Raw genomic sequence first — 22,109 nt, forward strand, 5'->3', positions numbered from 1 at the left:
TCCGAGGTCATCAATTGGCACACATGCGATGCATGCATGCAATTCGTATCTGCCATTAACCCATCCCGTCGCCCTTCCCCCCCAAGGGCAGCCGGGAGCAGACAGGCGTCAACGTGAGCCGCGCCAGGGGACCAATCCAAGTGCTCCTGTCCGTCTTCGTCAAGGACGCCACAGTGTTAGCGATCTTGTTGTTGTGCATGTTTTTCCATTGGGTTTATCTTATCGGGGGAGGAAACCCTTGCGAGCACGGGGAGAACATGCAAACTCCACACAGAAAGGCCTGGGAGATACCCCACCTGGGTAACTGGCATCATGGAAACCTGGTCCCCAAGCGGGAATCGAACCCTGGACCTTCTTGCTGTGAGGCGACAGTGTTAACCACTACACCATATCGCCCAGCCCTAGAGTCGCTGTCCACAACGTCCGATCCCCACCCATCAGCTTCCCACCCCCTAATACTGCCAATTGTATTAGTATGAACGACCAGCCAAGCTGATAGCAATGCGGAGAGCTGGGCTCGAACCCAGCGTCTCCTGCATTGGTGGTGAGCGCCTTGCCCACTGCACCACATAGCCGCCCCAAATTATAATATATTTTTATGGAAAAAAAATTAAAAATGTCCGCAGTCATGCCACTGAACTTAGAAGCAGGCCAGGCCAGTGTTTCTAGTTGCGGTGGTGTGATAGTTAGATAACCTAAGTGGGGAACAACCAGGAGATCACTGTGACAGAGAGTAATGCTTTGGTCGTTAAGATCAGTCGTTAAGATCAGCGGCAAGATAATTGGGAAGGACCAGGAGCCACTCAGCAGCATCCACAAGAAACAGACAGTTAAAAAATAGTTGAAGACAACACACACACCCTTCACACTCATTACAAACGAATGCCCTCAGGCCGTCGATACAGAGCTTCACCCTTAAACAAAAGGGGCTTAGGTAGCTTCGTGCCAACCTCCGGAGGCCGGACTGCCCCCCCTCCCCCCAAGGACTTTGGACTACTTAAAATAGACTCCCCCTTCCACCTGATGGACATATATCACCTGTACCAGGGTTGTACACTGCAACGATCTCGTCGCAAATTGCCCCTTAATTTGGCCGTTGCGATTGAAATATTATATCTGGTAGCAACGTTGCGAGTAGAGATTTCAACCCTTCATTCGCATTTCACTCCTAAATTAATCCATACAAATTGGATAATTTTTTTTTAAACATTAGCCTACAACCAAGGCTGTACAGTGCGACATAATGTCGTGGTGCTATGAAAGAATCTGTCGGCAATGAATGAACTTACTGCGATAGCCTGAGTGAAAAAAAGATTTTCGTGGAGTGAATCTGGGTCACGCTATATACTTGGTACTTGTAGTCTATCGTGCGATTAAAGACCATGTCCCTGTCTGCGTAGTCTATACATCCAACACCAAATCCCATAATTCCTAGCGAAACGAAACTGAATGTGGCCGCTTCCTTTAAATAATAATATGGCTCTTGCTCCGCAAGAACAACGGAGTGGATAATGGATATCAGTCCATTTTATGACAACCACGTCCGATGTGGAGAGATGATAAGATGATGATGATTGACGTGATGATGTGATGATTGATTGACGGGGACACGGAAACTTCTAACGTTCAGGATCAGCCATGCATTACGTGAGTACCCCACTATTAGGACGTGAAATACTTACTACTACTTAAATTGACACCGCGGATCAATAAAGTATCAACCTATCTATCTATCTAATAATGAGACAATATGCAAATAAGATAATACTAATAATTGTTGATTCCCCGTATATGAAATGAAAGTGGCTTGCAACTTTACTGCTGGTAAAATCACTGTTTATTTCTCGTTTTGCATAGTATTACATTCCACTTCTATAAACAATCAAAGTCCTACCGTAAGAGCCTCATACGGGTCAATTAAACCTTTTTTATTTTTCCTTCAAGCTAAGTTGGACTGAACATTTCACTGTCAAAAGCGCAAATGTAAATAAGGTTGCGTTGCAACAGTTTTCAAAATAAAGGTCATATATACAAATACCTCTCAATTCTTATAAAAAAAAAAGTCCCGGATATACATAAACATTAATTGGCATAGATCTCTATAAACGGCCCAACACATTGATCACTTTAGGCACACACTGAAACCAGTAACATCACAAATATGAAGCAGGTTAATTACCCATACAAATAATAAACCTTTCATGGGGTTATTTACAATAATAATAATTCATTTGATTTCTAAAGCACTTTTCATTGTGAAACAAATGTATGCAGAGTTTCTTGTCCTCCTGATTAATGGTGTGTGTGTGTTGTGATGATCTCATTCAAGGAGCACTACACAAGCGCGTGCACACACACACACACACAGTTTGTTGTTTTTGTTCTATTAGTGATTTACACACTTTCTCAGTTGGTTCATTATAAAAGATACAAACCTGAAAACAAACGCACTTAAATGTGAAATAAAAGGACCACAGTAATGAGGCAGGAGGAACATATTTTTTTAATAATGGTAAAATTGTTATTTAAAAATGTGCCCCTAAAAAATATTTTTTGCCCCTAAATTTCTCATTTAGGGGCAAGCGTGCCCCTAGTGAAAAAGCTTATTGTACAGCCCTGTGTACTACTATTATTTATTATTTATATACATATAGAACTGCTCCACATGGTTTCTAATATATCATGCTTTAAGTACTGTAGTTTTAATGTAGTTGGTGTTTGCTTTTTTATATAGTGTTCTTTTTACTGTAGTTTTAAAAAAGAATTTGTGTCTATGTATTGTGACTGTATGTTTGTCTTTCAACCACTGCACAAATGAAGTTCCGAAAGGAAAATAAAGTAATATGAAGTTTGAAGTTGAAGTTGAATGCAGTCTAAACAGTCATACATCTTTTATTCAACTTCAGCCCCAGATTTCAATATTTTTTGTAATGTCAGATACAAAATGAAATACTCCCACTTTTCTGAAAAGATTTGTTGTTAAACCTGACATTACAAAAAAACTAAAAATCCATCAAAATCAGTGTTGTTGCTAATCATTGACACATGCTAGCCTGTAATAATCCCCCCCAGAAAATCGACTTTGCATTTGATATATTGAAAATATTTAACTTTTTGTGTTTTTTTTTTTTTTTACAATAATTTGTGATGCCCATCACAAACACTGGCATTTAAAGGGTAACATTAAAAAAATTCCTGCACCAGAAAGCAGGAAATTAAGTCTTTGTAACAAAACGAATCCTGGTGGGGGACCCCCAGACCCCCCGGTTAAAAAGTGGCCTGACTGGGGCTATATTTCACACTATATTTCCCAGCCTGAATTATTTCCCCAGTCCGGCCCTGCTTATCTGAGTTGTCAACAACATGCTGTGTGTGTGTGTGTGTGTGTGTGTGTATGTGTGTGTGTGTGTGTGTGTGTGTGTGTGTGTGTGTGTGTGTGTGTGTGTGTGTGTGTGTGTGTGTGTGTGTGTGTGTGTGTGTGTGAGTGTGTGTGTGTGAGAGTGTGTTAGTGTGTGAGTGAGTGAGTGAGTGAGTGAGTGAGTGAGTGAGTGAGTGAGTGAGTGAGTGAGTGAGTGTGTGAGTGTGAGTGTGTGAGTGAGAGTGAGAGTGTGTGAGTGTGTGTGAGTGAGTGAGTGTGTGAGTGTGAGTGTGAGTGTGAGTGTGTGAGTGAGAGTGAGAGTGAGAGTGAGAGTGAGAGTGAGAGAATGAAGTACAAATGCTTGCTGTGTGTGTGAGAAAGAGAGAGAGAGAGAGAGAGTTTGGATGAAATACTGTACAGCTGTTATTTTGTTCATAATGTTCTCATTTGCTGTGTGATAATGATGGTTATTATTCTGTTAGGTCGCTTTCACACAGGGGCTGTTTGGTCCGGACTTTCGGACCAGAATTCGATAGTCCGGTTTTTCGGGTCTGTGTGAATGCGCGTCGAACTCGGTCCGCGGACCAAGCAGGCGAACTCTAGTCCGCCTGAAAACGTAGGTCTCGGTTCGGCTTCATCGAACCAAACGCGAACCAAATATAGGAAGTGATTATTATTACCACTGCTCGCAGCACTCACTGCAAAACAAGCACACTGCATCTAATCTCTCTATCTATCTATCTATCTATCTATCTATCTATCTATCTATCTATCTATCTATCTATCTATCTATCTATCTATCTATCTATCTATCTATCTATCTATCTATCTATCTATCTATCTATCTATCTATCTATCTGTGCATCTTGGGAAGAAGGAAGAAAAAACGCGGCTTATTATTATTACCGAGGCGCGCGGCTTATTATATTATTAATAAAACAGCTACTTGTGGGCACTCATAAAAACACTGTGGTCTATACAAGTTGTTTAGCGAGAGGATGGTGGTAATGTGCTTCAATAGAACAATGGATCAATGCCATGTCAAAACTCGGCTCCGCTGATCTGGAGGGCTCCGCAGTCCACACACAGACACACACACATTTGCTGAAATACAGTTGTTCTTAATTATCTCACTTGCTATGTGAGAATGTTAGTTATTATGTTCTCAATGCCCCTTGCATTGTATGAGAATTGTGTTGAAGAGTTTGCTAGTGCTACCCCTTTGTACATTGTGGCTGTGTCTGACAAAAGTTAACAATAAATAATGTTATAAATGTTATAAAGTTATACATTTGCCTCCTGCGTGAACTGTGCATAGCTGAATAGACTGTATTTTAACGTTGGTCATATGGTGGTACTTGGAGAGCCAGCTACGTTCTCAGGTGGTACTTGGTGTAAAAAGGTTGAGAACCACTGCACTAAACAATGAGGCAATAACAAATTCATCAGAGGAAGAGCCATAGAAGTCTGTGTTAAAAAAAATTCATGTGAACCTGCAGTAATTATCGTAACTTGTGTTATTGTTTGCATTTAAAGAGGACAAAACGATCACACTTATGGATGATAAGGTGCGTTTTCACCAGACTACATTGGACTCAGCACTTCTGGTAAATCATAAAAATACTATAGTCAAACCGGCCGAGCATGTAACATCTGTTCACCGCTCCGCAGTAGTCGCCGACACTAGAGTTGAGAGCACTCCAGACTAGGGCCAACTAACGTTCAGCAATGGGGATCGCATAGACGAGCGAACTATTAGAGATTATTATGAACAGGACAAACGGTGACAATCCATCCATAGCAGAAGGTGCGTTTTCACCAGACTATGTTGGATTCTAGTATTTTCAAACAGGCTGTTTGGATGTAACGATAACGTTATCTGTTGGGCGCTGCCAGGGCCAACTAACGTTATTTATTGTTCTGACCCAAGACACTTCGGAGCAAGAGTGGACAGGGTTTTGGTGGACCTGCTGTCAAAGGTAACATCTATTTGACTGAACCCCATCATAAAACATGCCTTTGTAATGATCCCAGAAAACGATTCCGCGAAGGGACCCCCCCCCCCCCCCCATGGTTTGAGAATCATTCTACTATGGTCATGTTACCTTTGACCTGGAAATAATATAGGTGGCAGGCGAGCAACCCGCATGAAATGTGCATATGTGCACAAAACACGTCATACTGTATCTCGCGTTCCAGGAAACAGAACTGGATTATTTTGAAACAGGACGATTTTTAGCATGGGATAGCGCAGGAACGAAGGTATGTTGAACTAAATGTTTTTTTCCCTGTTGGAGTATACATATTTCCTTTCAAATTAGCCATACTATTGTCTCCATAGCTATAATATAGAATATATACGATGGGTCTGCAAACATGGTCAAAAAACGCTTGCGCCAGGGAGTACAGATGGAAAAACAGCGTGACAGTCAAAGAGTTAACACATTGGGGACGAAGCACGGATATCTCCGTGTTTCGATTCCACCCGTTGTGGACAGAAGGACGGATATATCCGTGGCAAGTTGTTTTGGCTTTTATTCCATTTTAATAACCTATTCAAGGTCACCGAGCTGCACTGCAGATGTACCCTACTCTTTGAATTTGCCAAAGTGCAATACCGGCCAGATCCTCTTAGGGGCGCTATCGCGATAATAGAGTGTTCCCTGTGGCAGAAGTTGTCTTTTTTTGGATCTCTAATGTAGTTTTCTACTCATCTGAAGCGATAGCTATTGTCTGTTCCACGGAATACCTTTTGGAGCGCGGATTTCACTATGCAATAAGGGGATTTATCATCAGCCAATGGACATATCGATCTACCAGATGGCGATCGATAACGGGGAAATGCTCGGGGGTATCCAACCGGCTCATGGTAAGATCTTTTTCACGTAAAGTACAACCCGATCTGGCATTGTTTTTACTGTACTTTACATATTATCCAAACGAGGACCACATAACGCCATAACACGCCATAACGTTATTTCCCTGTACATTGTAATGTTAACACAACGCAGCTGTCAACTGTACTTTCATAACGCCATAACGTTATTTCGCTGTACATTAACACAACGCAGCTGTCAACTGTACTTTCATAACGCCATAACGTTATTTCGCTGTACATTAACAGTTCAGTTCAGTTCAGAGTTTTTATTTGCCACATGGAATCATACAATCAGAGTTTCTTCATTACACAATCATAAATAACATTCCATGGACAAAAGGAGCAGGAAGAAGAATAAATCTTATAGTTACCTGCCCCTTATTCCTAAACTAAAGAAGTATTTACTTAATGGTCGGCGTACAACCTAATTTACACAAATAACAATTTATACCATTATACAAGAAACTCACAATCCACAGTTAAACAAGAAAAAAATTAAATAATAATAATAATAATAAAGAATAAAGAATAAAAGAAAGAGAGAAAAAAAGAAAAGAAAAGATCTCACTATTCAGATCACATTTGATTTTCATACTGACTAAATATTATTTTTTTTATAATTTTTTTTTAATTGATAAACACTATTACATCCCTTAAGCTCGCTATGGAGAGAATTCCACAACTTTACACCAATAACTGAAGGACACATCTGTTTAAGTGTGGTACGTGCAAACTGATGTTTAAAATTGTATTTTCTCCTACTAAACTCACTTTCTAAATGAAAAAGATTTTGTAGTTTTTCTGGCAGTGTATTATTTCTTGCCCTAAACATAATTAACATTGTATGAAACTTAACCATGTCTTCAAGTTTAATTATTCTAGATTTAATAAATAATGTATTTGTGTGTTCTCGATAACTCACTTTATGTGTGATTCTTATGGCCCTCTTCTGTAGTATATATAATGTGAGATGAGTGAACAGTAGAGTGTTCTCATTGCCTCATACTCTAACACAGTGGTTCTCAAACTTTTTACACCAAGTACCACCTGAGAACGTAGCTGGCTCTCCAAGTACCACCATATGTCTGGCGTTAAAATACAGTCTATTCAGCTATACACAGTTCACGCAGGAGGCAAATGTATTCCTAATACCATTATTTATTGTTAACTTTTGTCAGACACAGCCACAATGTACAAAGGGATAGCACTAGAACTAGCAAACGCTTCCACACAACTCATACAATGCTAGGGGCATTGAGAACATAATAACTAACATTCTCACATAGCAAGTGAGAAAATTAAGAACAACTGTATTTCAGCAAATGTACTTAATTCTCTCTCTCTCTCTCTCTCTCTCTCTCTCTCTCACTCTCTCTCTCTCTCTCTCTCTCTCTCTCTCACTCTCTCTCTCTCACACAGCAAGCAATTGTCTGTCATTCTCTCTCACACTCTCTCACACTCTCTCACACACACACACACACACACACACACACACACACACACACACACACACACACACACACACACACACACACACACACACACACACACACACAATTATTTTGTTACAAAAACTTAATTTCCTGCATTCTGGTGCAGGAATTTTTGAATTTTTACCCTTTAAATGCCAGTGTTTGTGATGGGCATCACAAATTATTGTTAAAAAAAACACACAAAAAGTAAAATATTTACAATATATCAAATGCAAAGTACATTTTTCTGGGGGGGATTATTACAGGCTAGGCATGTGTCAATGATTAGCAGCAACACATATTTTGATGGATTTTTTGTAATGTCAGATTTAACACAAACTCTTTTCAGAAAAGTGGGAGTATTTCATTTTTTAGGGTTAATAAAAATAAATGGTTATGATCAGGGCTGAAGTTGAATTAAAGATTTATGACTGTTTAGACTGCATTACTCTCTGTCACAGTGATCTCCTGGTTGTTCCCCACTTAGATTATCTAACTATCGCGCTGCCGCAACCAGAAACTCTGGCCTGGCCTGCTTCTAAGTTCAGTGGCCTGACTGCAAAAAATGTTTTTTTTTATTTATTTATTTTTTTAGCTTTTTTGGTAAGTGTACCACCAGCAGTACCACCAAGTACCACTAGTGGTACGCGTACCACAGTTTGAGAACCACTGCCACATCCTTTACTTTATTCATAACAAAAATACTCTTGGACATCTTTTTTTTAACGTGTGCTATGTGCGATTTCCATGTTAATTTATCATCCATAATCACACCAAGAAAACGAAATTCATTAACTCTCTCTATATCAACTATCATTGTCAGTACTATATTTTCATCTAGTTTTCGATTGCCAAAAATCATAAATTTAGTTTTTTTCAGATTCAGTGATAGCTTATTTACACCAAACCATTTCTTTAGCTTTGTCATTTCATACACAATATATTCAGCTAGTTCCTTTAAATTATTTCCAGAGCAAAAAAAATTGGTATCATCAGCAAACAAGACAAACTGTAATAGTTTTGAAACATCACAAATATCATTAATATATAAAAGAAAGCGTTTGGGCCCCAAAACCGAACCTTGCGGTACCCCACATTCAATTTTCATGAGCTCAGATTTGACATCTGCCAACTGCACATATTGTTGCCTATTGTGGAGATAACTACTCAACCATTCTAGAACCATTCCTCTCACACCATATGAGCATAATTTAGAAATTAGAATATTATGATCTAGGTATCAAATGCCTTTTTTAAATCAATAAACACCCCTATTGTTAATTTCCTTTTATCTGTTGCTGTTGTTATTTCTTCAATAATATTCATTAAGGCAGTCGCTGTTGATCTGTTTTGCCTAAAGCCATACTGGCTTTCGCTCAGCAGTTTGTTCTTTTCCACAAAACCATCTAACTTATGCAAAAACAGTTTTTCAAGCACTTTCGAGAACTGTGAGAGCAATGACACTGGTCTATAGTTAGTGAAGCTGTGCTTATCTCCTACTTTGTAAAGTGGGATCACTTTTGCTACCTTCATCCTGTCTGGAAAAATACCTGTCTGAAAAGAAAGATTACAAATATAACAGAGAGGTTTGATCATACAATCAATTGTCTTCTTCACTATAATCATATATATCCCATCACTGTCAATGGATGTCTTATTCTTTGACTTTGATACAATGGATATGATTTCTGCTTCACTGACATTTCCCAAAAACATAGACTGCAGTACTTTACTATCTCCTCTCCATCCTTCCTGTAATGGTTCATCGTGTTTTTGAATGGCATCTGCCAGATTTGGCCCCACATTCACACAAAAAGAGTTGAATTCATTAATCACCTCATTCATGTTTTTTATAGTCTTACTATTACTAATGAAATGGCTAGGCATTTTTATGGACGCTGATTTATTTCCCATTACCTTATTTAGAATGTCCCATGTGCCCTTTATATTATTTTTTATTTTCGCCTAACAATCTATTGTAATAATCTTTCTTAGCCCGTCTCATAATTAATACTAACTAATACACAACGCAGCTGTCAACTGTACTTTGTAACGTTATGTTATTTCGGGCATTCATAACGTTATTTCGCGCGACTGTACATTGTAGCCCAGCTGTCAACTGTACATTGTAACGTGCAACTGTACTTTGTAACGTTAACACAACGCAGCTGATTGATTGATTGATTGAAAAGTTTATTAACAGATTGCAGAATGGGTACAGTACAGTACAGCTCAAAACATACAATTACCAAAGTAAACAAACCCTGGTCACACAATACAGCAATTACAATTAAAACTCATAGTTACATGTTGTCTAGTCAATGTAGTCCTTGTATCAAGAAGTCAATCAACCAGTCTCCTTAATTTCTTATTGTTTCAAAAAACACCAAAAAAAATATGACTAATGCCAACTTTATACAACAACGAAAAAAGTTACTGGGCATTGTTCATAGAGTGAAGGTAAAACCAAGACATTAATATAGACTACCAGATGGAGATGTAATGTCATTTTACAAATACAATCATAATATGAACCAAAGGCTTTAATATGGCGCGTTCTGGCATCTGTGATTAACCGTGTTGAATGGGGGTCTGAACCAAGCAAGGACCTCATGCGCATGCGCGGCGAGCACCTGGGCGAAGGAAAAGGAAATGCGCATTGCTTACCGGCGAATGGGGAAGAATGCGGAAGCGCTCTTGCACTCTTCGGCTGGGATTAATATAGACCCCCCCCCCCCCCCCCCCCCCCCCCTTTCATGCATACATGCTTGAGGATCGTGCCGATCATATGCAGTTTGAGTTTTAACTGTAGCATCTGTATAACGGAAATGCCATTGGATATAACGTTAGTAGCTATTAGCCTTTTATCTAGCCTTCCAGGAAATATACTAGACCAAATGCCGTATAACGCTTATATTCACAGCGCTATAAAATGAGAACGTATTGATGATTTTTTTTTTCTTTAAGCCATTTTGAAGGGACGGTTTATGGACTCAATTGACAATGAGAATGGACAGATAGCAATACTATAAAGTATAGATTTAGCTCTACAAACAGCCCCACGTCTGTTTACATTTGCTGGTCCTCTAGAGATTTATTAGACTCATCCCAGTGGCCACGATTGTGTTAATACACTCCGCTGCTGATTGTACTGTAGATTGCACTATTTTACTCTGTCCATTCTATTTTCACTATTTTACTCTGTCCAATCAATTTGATTATTTTATTACTTTTATTACATGTTCCAAACTGTCAGGTATTGAACTGTGTGGGTATCAAGCAGGAAGAAAGACTGTCAGGTTTTAAAACTGTGTGGGGGACCCAGGCCTGAACTGCACCCTGAGAGGGGGGTTTGCCCTGAGAGGGAGGTTCGAAGGGTCAAAGTGGGTAACAAACAGGAAGTAAGACTGTCAGGTTTTAAACTGTGGATATCAAAACAGGGAAGGTAAAGACGGTTTTAAACTGTTAAACAGTCATTCAGAACTATTTAATTTCATTATGTTACTCTGTCCATTCTATTTTATTTTACTCTGTGATTTTATATGTTGCATCATTTTACTCTGTCTATTCTGTCTACCAATTGACCAATCTCAAACCCTGTTGTGAATTGAAAATGGGGGACCCTGATGTAAACAAGACAAACGTCTTTCTCTGGTCTGCATCCCCTTAACAATTGTGTGTATTGAGCCGTACTGTATTGTACCCATTCTGCAATCTGTTAAATAAAGTTTTCATTCATTCATTCATTCATGGGAGGATCAAGAAGAGGGCTTTGGATTTAAATTGTTTTTTTTTACTTTGGAATCTTCTAGTTCACCAGTTGTTACGTGGACATCCTGTATATTTTGTAATAAATAATAAGCACCCTTGAAACCTGTGTCTGCTCTGCTGGTTCTACCAGTAATTCTATACAAATTCTGTATTTATCTTTGTCTCTACCTTTCTTTATTTTCTCTCTCTCTCTCTTTCTAACGCACATACACATACACAAACAGAAACGCATGCATGCACACACCTGTGCACAGTGAGACGGATGGACAGACAGACAGACAGACAGACAGACAGACAGACAGACAGACAGACAGACAGACAGACAGACAGTCACACATTTTTATATGTATGCTTTTGATGATCAGAAGTCAAACTGGTCCCCAGAAACACACACACTCACACAAGCATGCGCGCATGCACGCACGTGCACGCACACGTACATAAACACACACACACACGCACACAAACACCAAGCAGATTGTGTCTGTGAACCTCATTTGATGTTGACCGGGTCATTGCAGCTCCAGCTCCCTGGAGGTATCTGAGGAGTGGGAGGGGGAGGGGGAGGGGGGTTGGAAGAGTTGGCTTTTTGTGCACCATCCAAACTCCCCCCTCCCCCTCCCTTCCTGAAACCCCCACACAGAAAGGAGGGAGAAGGAGGAGGAGAGGGAGACGGGAGACGGGTACTCTACCTGACCACCAAGCGACTCTATGTGATCAGCATCTTCCCTTGGGGGGGGGGGGGGGGGGGGGGGCGCGACAGGCTTGTATCATTTGTGTAAATTGTCGTCGTCCTCGCGGCGGCTCTCATTAACGCAGCGTCTCCTTTCATCCTGATCTCCCCGCGCGTTAGAAGTTCAGACGTGTTCAGACACACTCAGTATCACAGAGGCTTGTATTTATTTGTTTTCTCTCTCTAAACAAAGGGTGTGTAAATAAAACAGTCTCACACACAACTGGTAGATCAGGTGGGGGGGGGGGGGGGGGTCATTGTCTGTTATTATCTTTCTCTTGTTTTTCTCTTCAGGGTTGGCGCCGACCTGTTTCTGACACAGTCAAGTCGTGACAGCAGGTCGACAGTGAGGTTGTGATGGAGCGGTCGAATCCTGAGGGCAAGATTCAGGTCATTTCAGATTCCAACCAAAAACCAAAAAGCCAGACAAAATTAAAGAAAGGCAATCGACAATAACAATAATAATAATAATAATAATAATAATAATAATAATAATAATGATAATAATAATAATAATAATGGATGATCATTGCATTGCAATGATTAATTAATCGATAAGATATTGCCGCTTTAAAACTGTGCAGAAAACAAAGTGCGCCCCCCTAGTCTCCTATTTGGTACTACAGTTGTGGAATATAGAACAGAGGTTGAGCAGCCGGTGTCCTGGTGCTGAAGGCTCAGAAGGAGGTGGAGATGACTGTGGACTTCAGGAGGAGCGCCTCTCCCCTGCATCAGTTACCACCGTGGATGCATTTGAGCTCATGGGAACAACACTATCCCAGGACCTCAGGTGGGAGGCGAACGAAGGACTTAGCGGAGGACGTACTTCTTGTGGCGGCGGCTGATTCTACACCCCGGAGTCCATCCTCCCCTCCTCACTTACTGTCTGGTTGGGGTCAGCCGGCACTCGGGACGAGGTTAGACTGAAGCGCGTCAGTCGGTCAGCAGAGAGGATCATCGGCTGCAACCTTGGCAACCCTTCAGGACCAGTGTTGTAGTACTTGAGTCCAGGACTCGTGACTCAACTTGGACTTGAGCACCGATGACTCAGACTTGGACTTGAGCACCGATGACTCAGACTTGGACTTGAGCACCGATGACTCAGACTTGGACTCGAGCATTGACTGCATTTGGACGGTGCAGACTCGAACTCTAACTTCTTAATTGATAAATACAGTTATTATTATTTTTGTAATAGACCCTAATCATTTGGCATAATATATTGATGGCTAGTGCATTTGTTTGGCTATTGTGTCACAAAGTAAATAAACTCCCTTTGAAATGGTGACCGCTGTGTCATTTATGTTTAATGTAGACCTTTTTTAATTAGTACGTCAGCTCTTTGACTGCCCGAGTGGAGTGGACTCAACCTTGATGACTTGGACTCGGGTAATGGGGAATGGACTCGGACTCGACTCTGGCTCTTCTTTGGACTTGGACTCAGACTCGAACACTGGGGACTCGAGACTCAACTCGGACACGAGATTTAGTGACTCGACTACAACACTGTCAGGACTCCTACATCTTGGAGACTGGGAAGTGGACAAGCAAGATCATCACTGACATCATATCCTCCACATCTCTATTAAGCGCATGAAGCCACGGACAATACAGCCCAGTGTGTTTGGATTCAAAGAAAAGCATCGAGACTGAGGCTACAAAGTGAATACTATATAATTAGTTTCACTTACATCGCAAATTGTTGAAACGCACACACACACACACACACCACACACAAATTATCATCATCATGTGGCTATAACCACTATATAAGCTTGTTGATTTATTGTGGATTTCCATTTTGTTTATACAAAATGCTTCTTTCTATTACGCTCCAGAGATTGTGCTAGACAAAAATAGATAAGTATAAAATAAAATAAGTATAGCAAGTAAAAATAGAAGTCACGTACGTGGACACAAGTGTTCAGTATGTACATATGTACAATGTTCAATGCAGAGTAGAAGTAACTGAGTGACCATACAATATACTAATATACAATATACTATATAGTGCAAAGCAGAAATGGGATGAGGTACAATTTACAGTAAGGTGTAATGAGGTATGGGTTGTAGTGCAAATTCTTTACCAATAAATATAAAGTGTGTTTAGGTGTTCTAAAGTGTGTAAAGTGGGTGCTGCAGTGAGTTGTTTGTTTAAAGTGAGTGTGTGCGTGTGGATGTGTGTGCTGTGAGTGCATTTGATGGTTGTTACATAGTGTTATTGTTCGTTGAGCATCCTGATGGCCTGGGGATAGAAGCTTCCTCTGAGTCTTTCTGTGCTTGCCATGAGACTCCGGTATCGCTTGCCTGACCGCAGCAGTACAATATCTCACTCTAATGTATTAGTGCTTAAGTTGCTTACACTTTTTAGAGATCAGCAACACAGAGACACACACAGAGACACACACAGAGACACACAAACACACACACACACACACACACACACACACACACACACGTGCGCGCGCGCGCGTGCAGAGCCATGTTTTCATGTGTTGTGGGGACATTCCATTGACTTACATTCTTTCCTTGACCCCCTAACAAGACAACAGTCTACACTCTGCGCAAGGCTGTTAAACTTGCTACGAGGACGTATGCCGACAAGATGGAGGCACAAATGGCACAGAATGACACAAGAGGCTTATGGCAGGGACTGAGGACTATAACTGACTACAAAGTCAGCGCCCCCTCAATGGGGAGCGACGACGCCTCCCTTGCGGACGAGCTCAACACCTTCTACGCGCGGTTTGGAGCAAACAGGGGCGCTGCTAGCTCAACGGCTAGTGACGTCACTGGTGCGCCGGCTGTTGTGGAGGGGGGGGGGGGCATCCGCGGGGGGGCGGGGACGCTCTCTCATTGACGGTACACAGTGTGAGAAGAGCATTTATGCAGGTGAACACCAGGAAGGCGGCTGGCCCAGATGGAATAACAGGACGCATACTTAAGTCCTGTGCTAACCAGCTAGCCCCTGTGTTCACCACCATATTTAATCGATCCCTGAAGGAGTCAGTGGTCCCTGCCTGCTTCAAGATGTCTACCATTATCCCGGTACCAAAGAAACCCTCCCCAGCAGGTCTCAATGACTACAGACCGGTGGCACTCACCTCTGTGGCCATGAAATGTTTCGAGAGGCTGGTCAAGGATCACATTTGTGCCTCCCTCCCCAGTGATATGGACCCTATGCAATTTGCATACAGGCCAAACAGGTCCACTGACGATGCAGTGTCCCAAGTACTGTACAGCACCCTCTCTCACCTGGACCGTCAGAAGGGGGGCTATGTGAGACTGTTGTTCATTGACTACAGCTCAGCGTTCAACACCATAGTCCCCACTAGACTGGTGGACAAGCTGATCGAGCTGGGTCTGAGCTCCGCTCTGAGCGCCTGGATACTGGACTTTCTGAGTGAAAGACCCCAGGCGGTCAGGGTGGGGGATCAGACCTCCAACACCATCACCCTGAGCATCGGGTCCCCCCAGGGCTGTGTTCTGAGCCCCCTGCTGTACTCACTATACACACACGACTGTGTGGCCAAGTTCAGCTCCAACTCCATAGTGAAGTTTGCAGACGACACAGTGGTGGTGGGGCTGATCTCGGACAACGACGAGAAGGCCTACCGGGAGGAGGTTGAGGTACTGGAACGCTGGTGCCAGGACAACAGCCTGCTCCTGAACATTGGTAAAACCAAGGAGCTGATCGTGGATTATAGGAGAGGACAGCAGGAGACACACACACCACTGAGGATAAACGGGGCCACCGTGGACAGGGTGAGCAGCTTCAAGTACCTGGGGGTCCACATCTCAGAGGATCTGACATGGTCAACACACATAGACACAGTCGTAAAAAAGGCGAAGCAGCGCCTCTACCACCTGAGACAGTTAAGGAAGTTCAGAGTATCGGGGAAGATACTCCAGTCCTTCTACTCCGGAGCTGTAGAGAGCATCTTGACTGGAAACATCACTGCCTGGTATGGAAACAGCACGGCACAGGACAAGAAGGCCCTACAGAGAGTGGTGCGCTCTGCCGAGCGTACCACGGGTATTGCACTACCTCCCCTGCAGGTTCTATACAACAAGAGGTGCAAATCCAGAGCCTGCAGAATAATGAAAGACCCTCACCACCCCAATAACAGCCTGTTCCAGCTGCTGAGGTCAGGCAGACACCTGCGAACACCAGCTACTAGGACAGAGAGGTTTTGGCTCAGCTTCTTCCCCCAGGCCATCAGAGCCTTGAACAATGAACACTGAGGGTCACAGAACACTGAACTCTCCACACACAAGCACACATTAGCACACACACGACACGCACGCTGTGCACGCTCGCACACTAGCAGCCACTTTAACATGAGAAAGCACTCACTCATGCTGCACACGCCCACACTTATGGCCACAAAGGAAAGGTCACTTTAAAAATAGTATAGTAACAGTGTATTGCACTACCAAGGGACCTAGCATGTCCTTCATGCTCTGTAAATAACTATGTACAAATACCGTGATGTCCCACTAGGTTACCTGTTTATTGCACAATGTTGTTTATTGGATTCCATTATATGTTGTACTACTGTATTGCACATCGTTGCGGGCAAGACCACCCGCATTTCATTGTATACTTGTATGCCGTGACAAATAAAACTCTTGACTTGACTTGTGTAACTGAGGGGTACAATTCCCTGACTGTATTGATAAGTATGGTATTATTAAACCACTACCGCTTGTACTTTAACTTCTGGCCATCCAGTACATGATATAGATATGATGAACACTTTCCCACCTGATGAAACGAAGTCCACACAAATGTATAAATCGAATATTTTATATAGCAAAGGGTATATACAACGTTCACTTAATGACATTTATGATTTGAAATGCACTTGTATGGCAAATTAGTATTCGTAGGTAAATCAACATTGAATGTCCAATCTTTGGTTACGCAGGGAGCAAATATACAACCTGGTTCTTTAGGGAACTATAGCGATGGTACTTAAATGATTATAGCTGGATACACTAAGGGGGGGGGGGTCCCGCTGGTTGTAAGACAGTAGGGGGGGGGTTAGAAGAGCCGCTGGCGGTATCCCATCTGGCCGACGATTTCTTGGGAGAATTCAGAGTCCTGAACACAATGCCCACAGAACCTCGGTCCGCAGATGAATACAGCTGGACCCTCTGGTGGACGGTAGCTGCCGGTCCACAGATGAAGAGACGTGAGGCGACCTCACTTGGAGTAGAGCGCCGTCTCACCTTGACTCCTCTCCGGGGGGTAGTTCCAACACTCAGCAGTGTTGGCCGTTATCCATGGAATAATCAAAGCACCCAAAGCATGTAGATAATCCAAGCCGTGGAAGGCTCGCCGTCGTCCGGGTAAAGTAATCCAATGTACAGGTCCACTTTATAACTCTAACCGAACGATGCACCATACATAATAGACTATTATTAGCTTAATAGAAATACGTCCAACTCGACGGTATAGTGCCAAACTATGACAATTCAACTATTAATCCACACGATATCTCAATGCCTATTCTGAGGCCAAGTAGGCCTTACTACACCACACGTGCGTCGTGGGTGAGGCTTTGCGTCTGTTACTAGGTTGGAGGGTAAAGAACTAATGGACTAAAAAAAAGTTCTACTTTACTTGCGCCATATATATATGCGCTGTGAACAAATAGTACCATTCGTATTTCGCCAGACGTATTCCTACGCGGAACCGGGCTTGCCACGACATGTTGGTCGGCACGATTGAACTTGAACCTAGGGGTATGGCTGCTGGCGCCAGGTTCTCGTCCAATGGTAGAATGAAACTATTATGGGCTGTTAGTAGACTAAAGGGATATTCAGTGCATATTGTACAAGGAATATACAGGGGATATCAAACGATATACAAATACTATTAAATATATATCCATAAATAAATATATATATTCGGTTTAATCTGATCCTTCACAACAGCAGCCCCCTAATTAGTCCCACCTAATTAGCTAAGCAGAGACAGATTAACCGCACTGTCTACCACTCAAGGTCCGCTGTAAGGGTCAGTCAACTCACAAAGTCATGGGGTCATGGTCATCATCGATAGTGTCTGGGAGTCGAGGCAGTTCTATTAGCCTCGCCACGGGTCGTGTGTAAGTTCGCCCTTGGACGAGCACTTCAGCTGCTCGGACCTTGCCATCGGCACCGGTGATCACTTTGCTTACGCGGCCAGCCAGCCACATAGCTCTGGGTAGTGACTGGTCGATAATCATGACGACTGTTCCTTCTGTCAAATTGTCTCTCTCTTTTACCCACTTCTGGCGGGTCTGTAGAGACGGTAGGTAGTGGAGTAGGAAGCTGTTCCAAAACTTGTCAGCTAGCACTTGACTGTACCTCCACATTCTTCGGCCGTTCGCTTCTTCAGGCCTGTACATTGTCTGGGGTAGCGCGGGGTCCAGCCGCCCCATTAAGAGTGTGTTGGGGGTGACTGGGTCGACATCTGCTATATCACTGGAGACGTAACCGAGGGGCTTGGAGTTCAATACTCCCTCGATCTCCGTGAGGACTGTCATTAGGACTTCTTCCGCCACAGTCTGGGCCCCAAGCACGGCGTACAGGGCTGTCTTTATAGAACGTACTTCTCTTTCCCAGGTTCCACCGAAGTGGGGTGCGTTCGGGGGATTAAACTGGAAGTCAATCTGGGATGGAGCGAGGTGGGTCTTAAGTTCTGGGCCCATAGCTTGGAAGCTCTCTCTCAGCTCTCTTTCTCCGCCTTTGAAGTTTGTCCCGTGATCAGACAACAATGTAGACGGTTTTCCTTTCCGTGATGTGAATCTTCGGAAGGCCATAAGGAATGAGTCTGTGCTCATGGTTGGAAGGAGTTCGATATGGATCGCTCTGGTGGTCATGCATTTGAATACAATACCCCACCGCTTCTCGGTTCCTCTTCCTCTCTTTATATACAACGGGCCAAAACAGTCCATGCCTGTGGAGTGAAATGGCTTGTCGCCGAGTCGGAGGCGACAGGGGGGTAAGTCAGCCATCCGAGGTATGCTGGGCTGCGCGCGCCACTTTCGGCAGTCTAGACAGGTTCGCTGGAAGCGTCGCACCGCTTCTCTTCCTTGAAGTATCCAATAGCGACGTCTGATCTCCGCGAAGACTCTCTCTGCTCCTGCGTGGTGTACATCCTCGTCGTATTTCTTTATGATCAGCTCTGTGACCTTGTGTCGGCTGTTCAAGACTATCGGGTACTTAATGTCATCCGGTAGATCGGGGGCTCTCCGCAGGCGACCACCCACTCTGATGAGATTATGGGCGTCACTCTCGGGTGCCAGGTGGAGCAGTCTGCTGTCTGATGGGACGGGCTTTCCTCCCTGTAGACAGTCTAGCTCATCGGGGAACGAGTCTCTCTGGGCTCGTTGTAGTAGAAGAAGTTCTGCTTCTTCGTAGTCAGCTGCTGAAATGTCAGTGGTGGACTGAATCTCTGGGTGGTGCCACAGGAATGTCTTTAGCTGCGCACTCTGTAAGGTAATGCAGTCATCTATGTTGGGGTCTGTGGAGGCGACTGTGCTCAGTCCACAGAACATAGGTTTCTTGTTCTCAGCCTCCTCTTTACTTGCTTCCCGTGGGGTGGGCGTAGGCCACTCTTCTTCCGGGAGCTTGAGGAATTCTGGTCCGTCACTGTAGATGTTGCGACGGGTGAGGTCATCTAGGGACATTCCCCGGGTGATGACGTCAGCTGGGTTGTGTTTGGTGTCCACATACCGCCAGCTCGCTGCTTCTGTTAACTCTTGAATCTCGGTGACTCTGACTCCCACGAAGACTTTGTATCTGCATGAATCAGACTTGATCCATGTGAGTACTGTCGTGGAATCTGACCACAAGATTGTTCTGTGCACCGGAATGGTGAGTTCACGTTGGATTAACGTGGCTAGATGCGCTCCTGCTAGGGCTGCGCAGAGCTCTAGACGCGGGATAGATTGTTGCTTTCGTGGGGCTATTCTTGAGCGAGCCAGGATGAAAGCAGTGTGTATCTTTCCTCCCTTCTCTTGGGCACGCAAGTAGGCCACCGATCCATAGGCTACTTCGGAGGCGTCGCTGAAGACGTGTAGATCAATCTTGCATGTCTCTGGCCTCACTGTGGATGGGAAGTAGCTGCGGCGTATATTGACGCCTGGGAGTGAGCGGAGTTCCATCTCCCACTCTCTCCATCTTGAGGCAAGGTGTGCGGGTATTGGGTCGTCCCAGCCCTGGTCCTTGTCCCATAGTGCTCGTACAATCATCTTTGCCCTGGTGGTGTAAGGTAGAATACATCCCAACGGGTCATATTGTCTGGCGAGTGTTCTGTACACACTCCGTCTGGTGGTCGGTATCGCAATGTATGACGCCGTGGATGGCTGATACATCGGCGAGCGTTGGGGGAGAGGCCTCCTAGGCGAGTCTCCTCTTGCGCCTCTCTGTGGGCTGGTACCGGCAGGGTACCATGGCCCGCTGGTCCAGGTGCTATTCCTCGGGGCTGGTCGTGCGTCATGCTCACCCGTGAATAGAGTCGGGGGTCTGTAGCGCAGCGCCGCGGGGGTATAGCCTGGGCTGTACTGGACCTCCTGGTCCGGTGGAGTACTGTGCTGTCGTCGGGCTTGGTTCTCCTCCTCTCCCTCTTCTTCTTCTATCAGGTCCTCTAGATCCTGTAGTCGTTTATTTAGCTTCTCCGCAGTGTATGTCGCTCCTTCCTTGTAGCTGGGTCTCGCTTGGACCGGTCGGGGAAGGGGGTCTGCGGGGGGTATAGGCTTGGTCTGTTGGTCAAGTTCAGGGTCGCTTGCTCGGTTAGGAGACGCTGCCCTTGACTGTTGTCTCGACGAGTTCCTTGAACCCCTGGCGGAGGGAGAGGGTGTTGCCCTGGGGATCAGCCGCTCCATTAGCCGCGCACGTAACTTGTCGCGCTCGGCTTGTAGTCTGTCGCGCTCGCCCTGTAGTCTGTCGCGCTCGGTTTCGCGCTGGATGAGATCGATGTTGCGCTCTGCTTCTCTTTGGGCACCGTCAGCGGCGCGCTGGGCTTCGGCGGCGGCGCGCTCTGCTTCTCTTTGGGCACCGGCAGCGGCACGCTGGGTGTCTGCTCGGTCTCTTGCCATATTCTCTTCCGTCTGAAGGCGTCTCATCTCCAGGCGTATGCGCCCTTCTTCGCGCCGTTGCTGTGTCTGGAGTCGATCGCGTTCACCCTGAAGTCGATCGCGTTCGCCCTGAAGTCGATCGCGTTCGGTAGAGGCTGTCATGCTGGCGAGGAACGCCTGTAATAGCATCCTCGCCGCTTCGCTGGGGGAAGACGGTTGTAGAGGTGAGCCGCTCCTGGCTGTACTCGTTGGGGAGTCCTGGAGCTCTATTTCCTCTGCGCTCTCCTCCTCTTCTTCCGTGCAGAGTTCTCTCTCTGTAGGGTTGTCTTCCTCCCGGGGCTGGTCGGGGACTACTTCTTCGGTATTGGCGGGGGGTAAAGGCATGTCAGCTCCCTCCTGGTCCCCACCGTGAGCTTGGTCAGTTACATTAGAACCTACTAGGGCCTCTGTGGTCGGGGAAACCTGGTCGTTAAGGTCAGACATAATTTTACTTTCTACTTTTACCGCGTTTACCGTTTGTCGAAGGCTAGGTAGTTGACTGACAGCGTAATCCTCTAAGTACTGAGGTGGCTGTCGTCTGCGCTGCGGGCGTTCTACGTTAGGAGGACCGTTTCGTGGAGTGTTCATCATAGGCCATTTTAATATTAATAACACTATATTAATATTACACTAGTTACCCTCCGGCTCGAAGGACCAATTGTAACTGAGGGGTACAATTCCCTGACTGTATTGATAAGTATGGTATTATTAAACCACTACCGCTTGTACTTTAACTTCTGGCCATCCAGTACATGATATAGATATGATGAACACTTTCCCACCTGAT

General features: G+C 44.3%; 1 protein-coding gene across 1 annotated transcript in view; it reads right to left on the minus strand.

The window, feature by feature from the left end:
- The window catches only part of LOC311227444 (retinoic acid receptor beta-like), a gene marked incomplete at its 5' end in the record, with an annotated part of 381,325 nt that overhangs the window by 353,912 nt on the left and 5,304 nt on the right, over positions 1-22,109 (minus strand). The window lies entirely within an intron of this gene.

Source organism: Notolepis coatsorum (assembly GCF_963971535.1).
Source record: "Notolepis coatsorum genome assembly, chromosome: 4".
NCBI lineage: Eukaryota > Metazoa > Chordata > Actinopteri > Aulopiformes > Paralepididae > Notolepis > Notolepis coatsorum.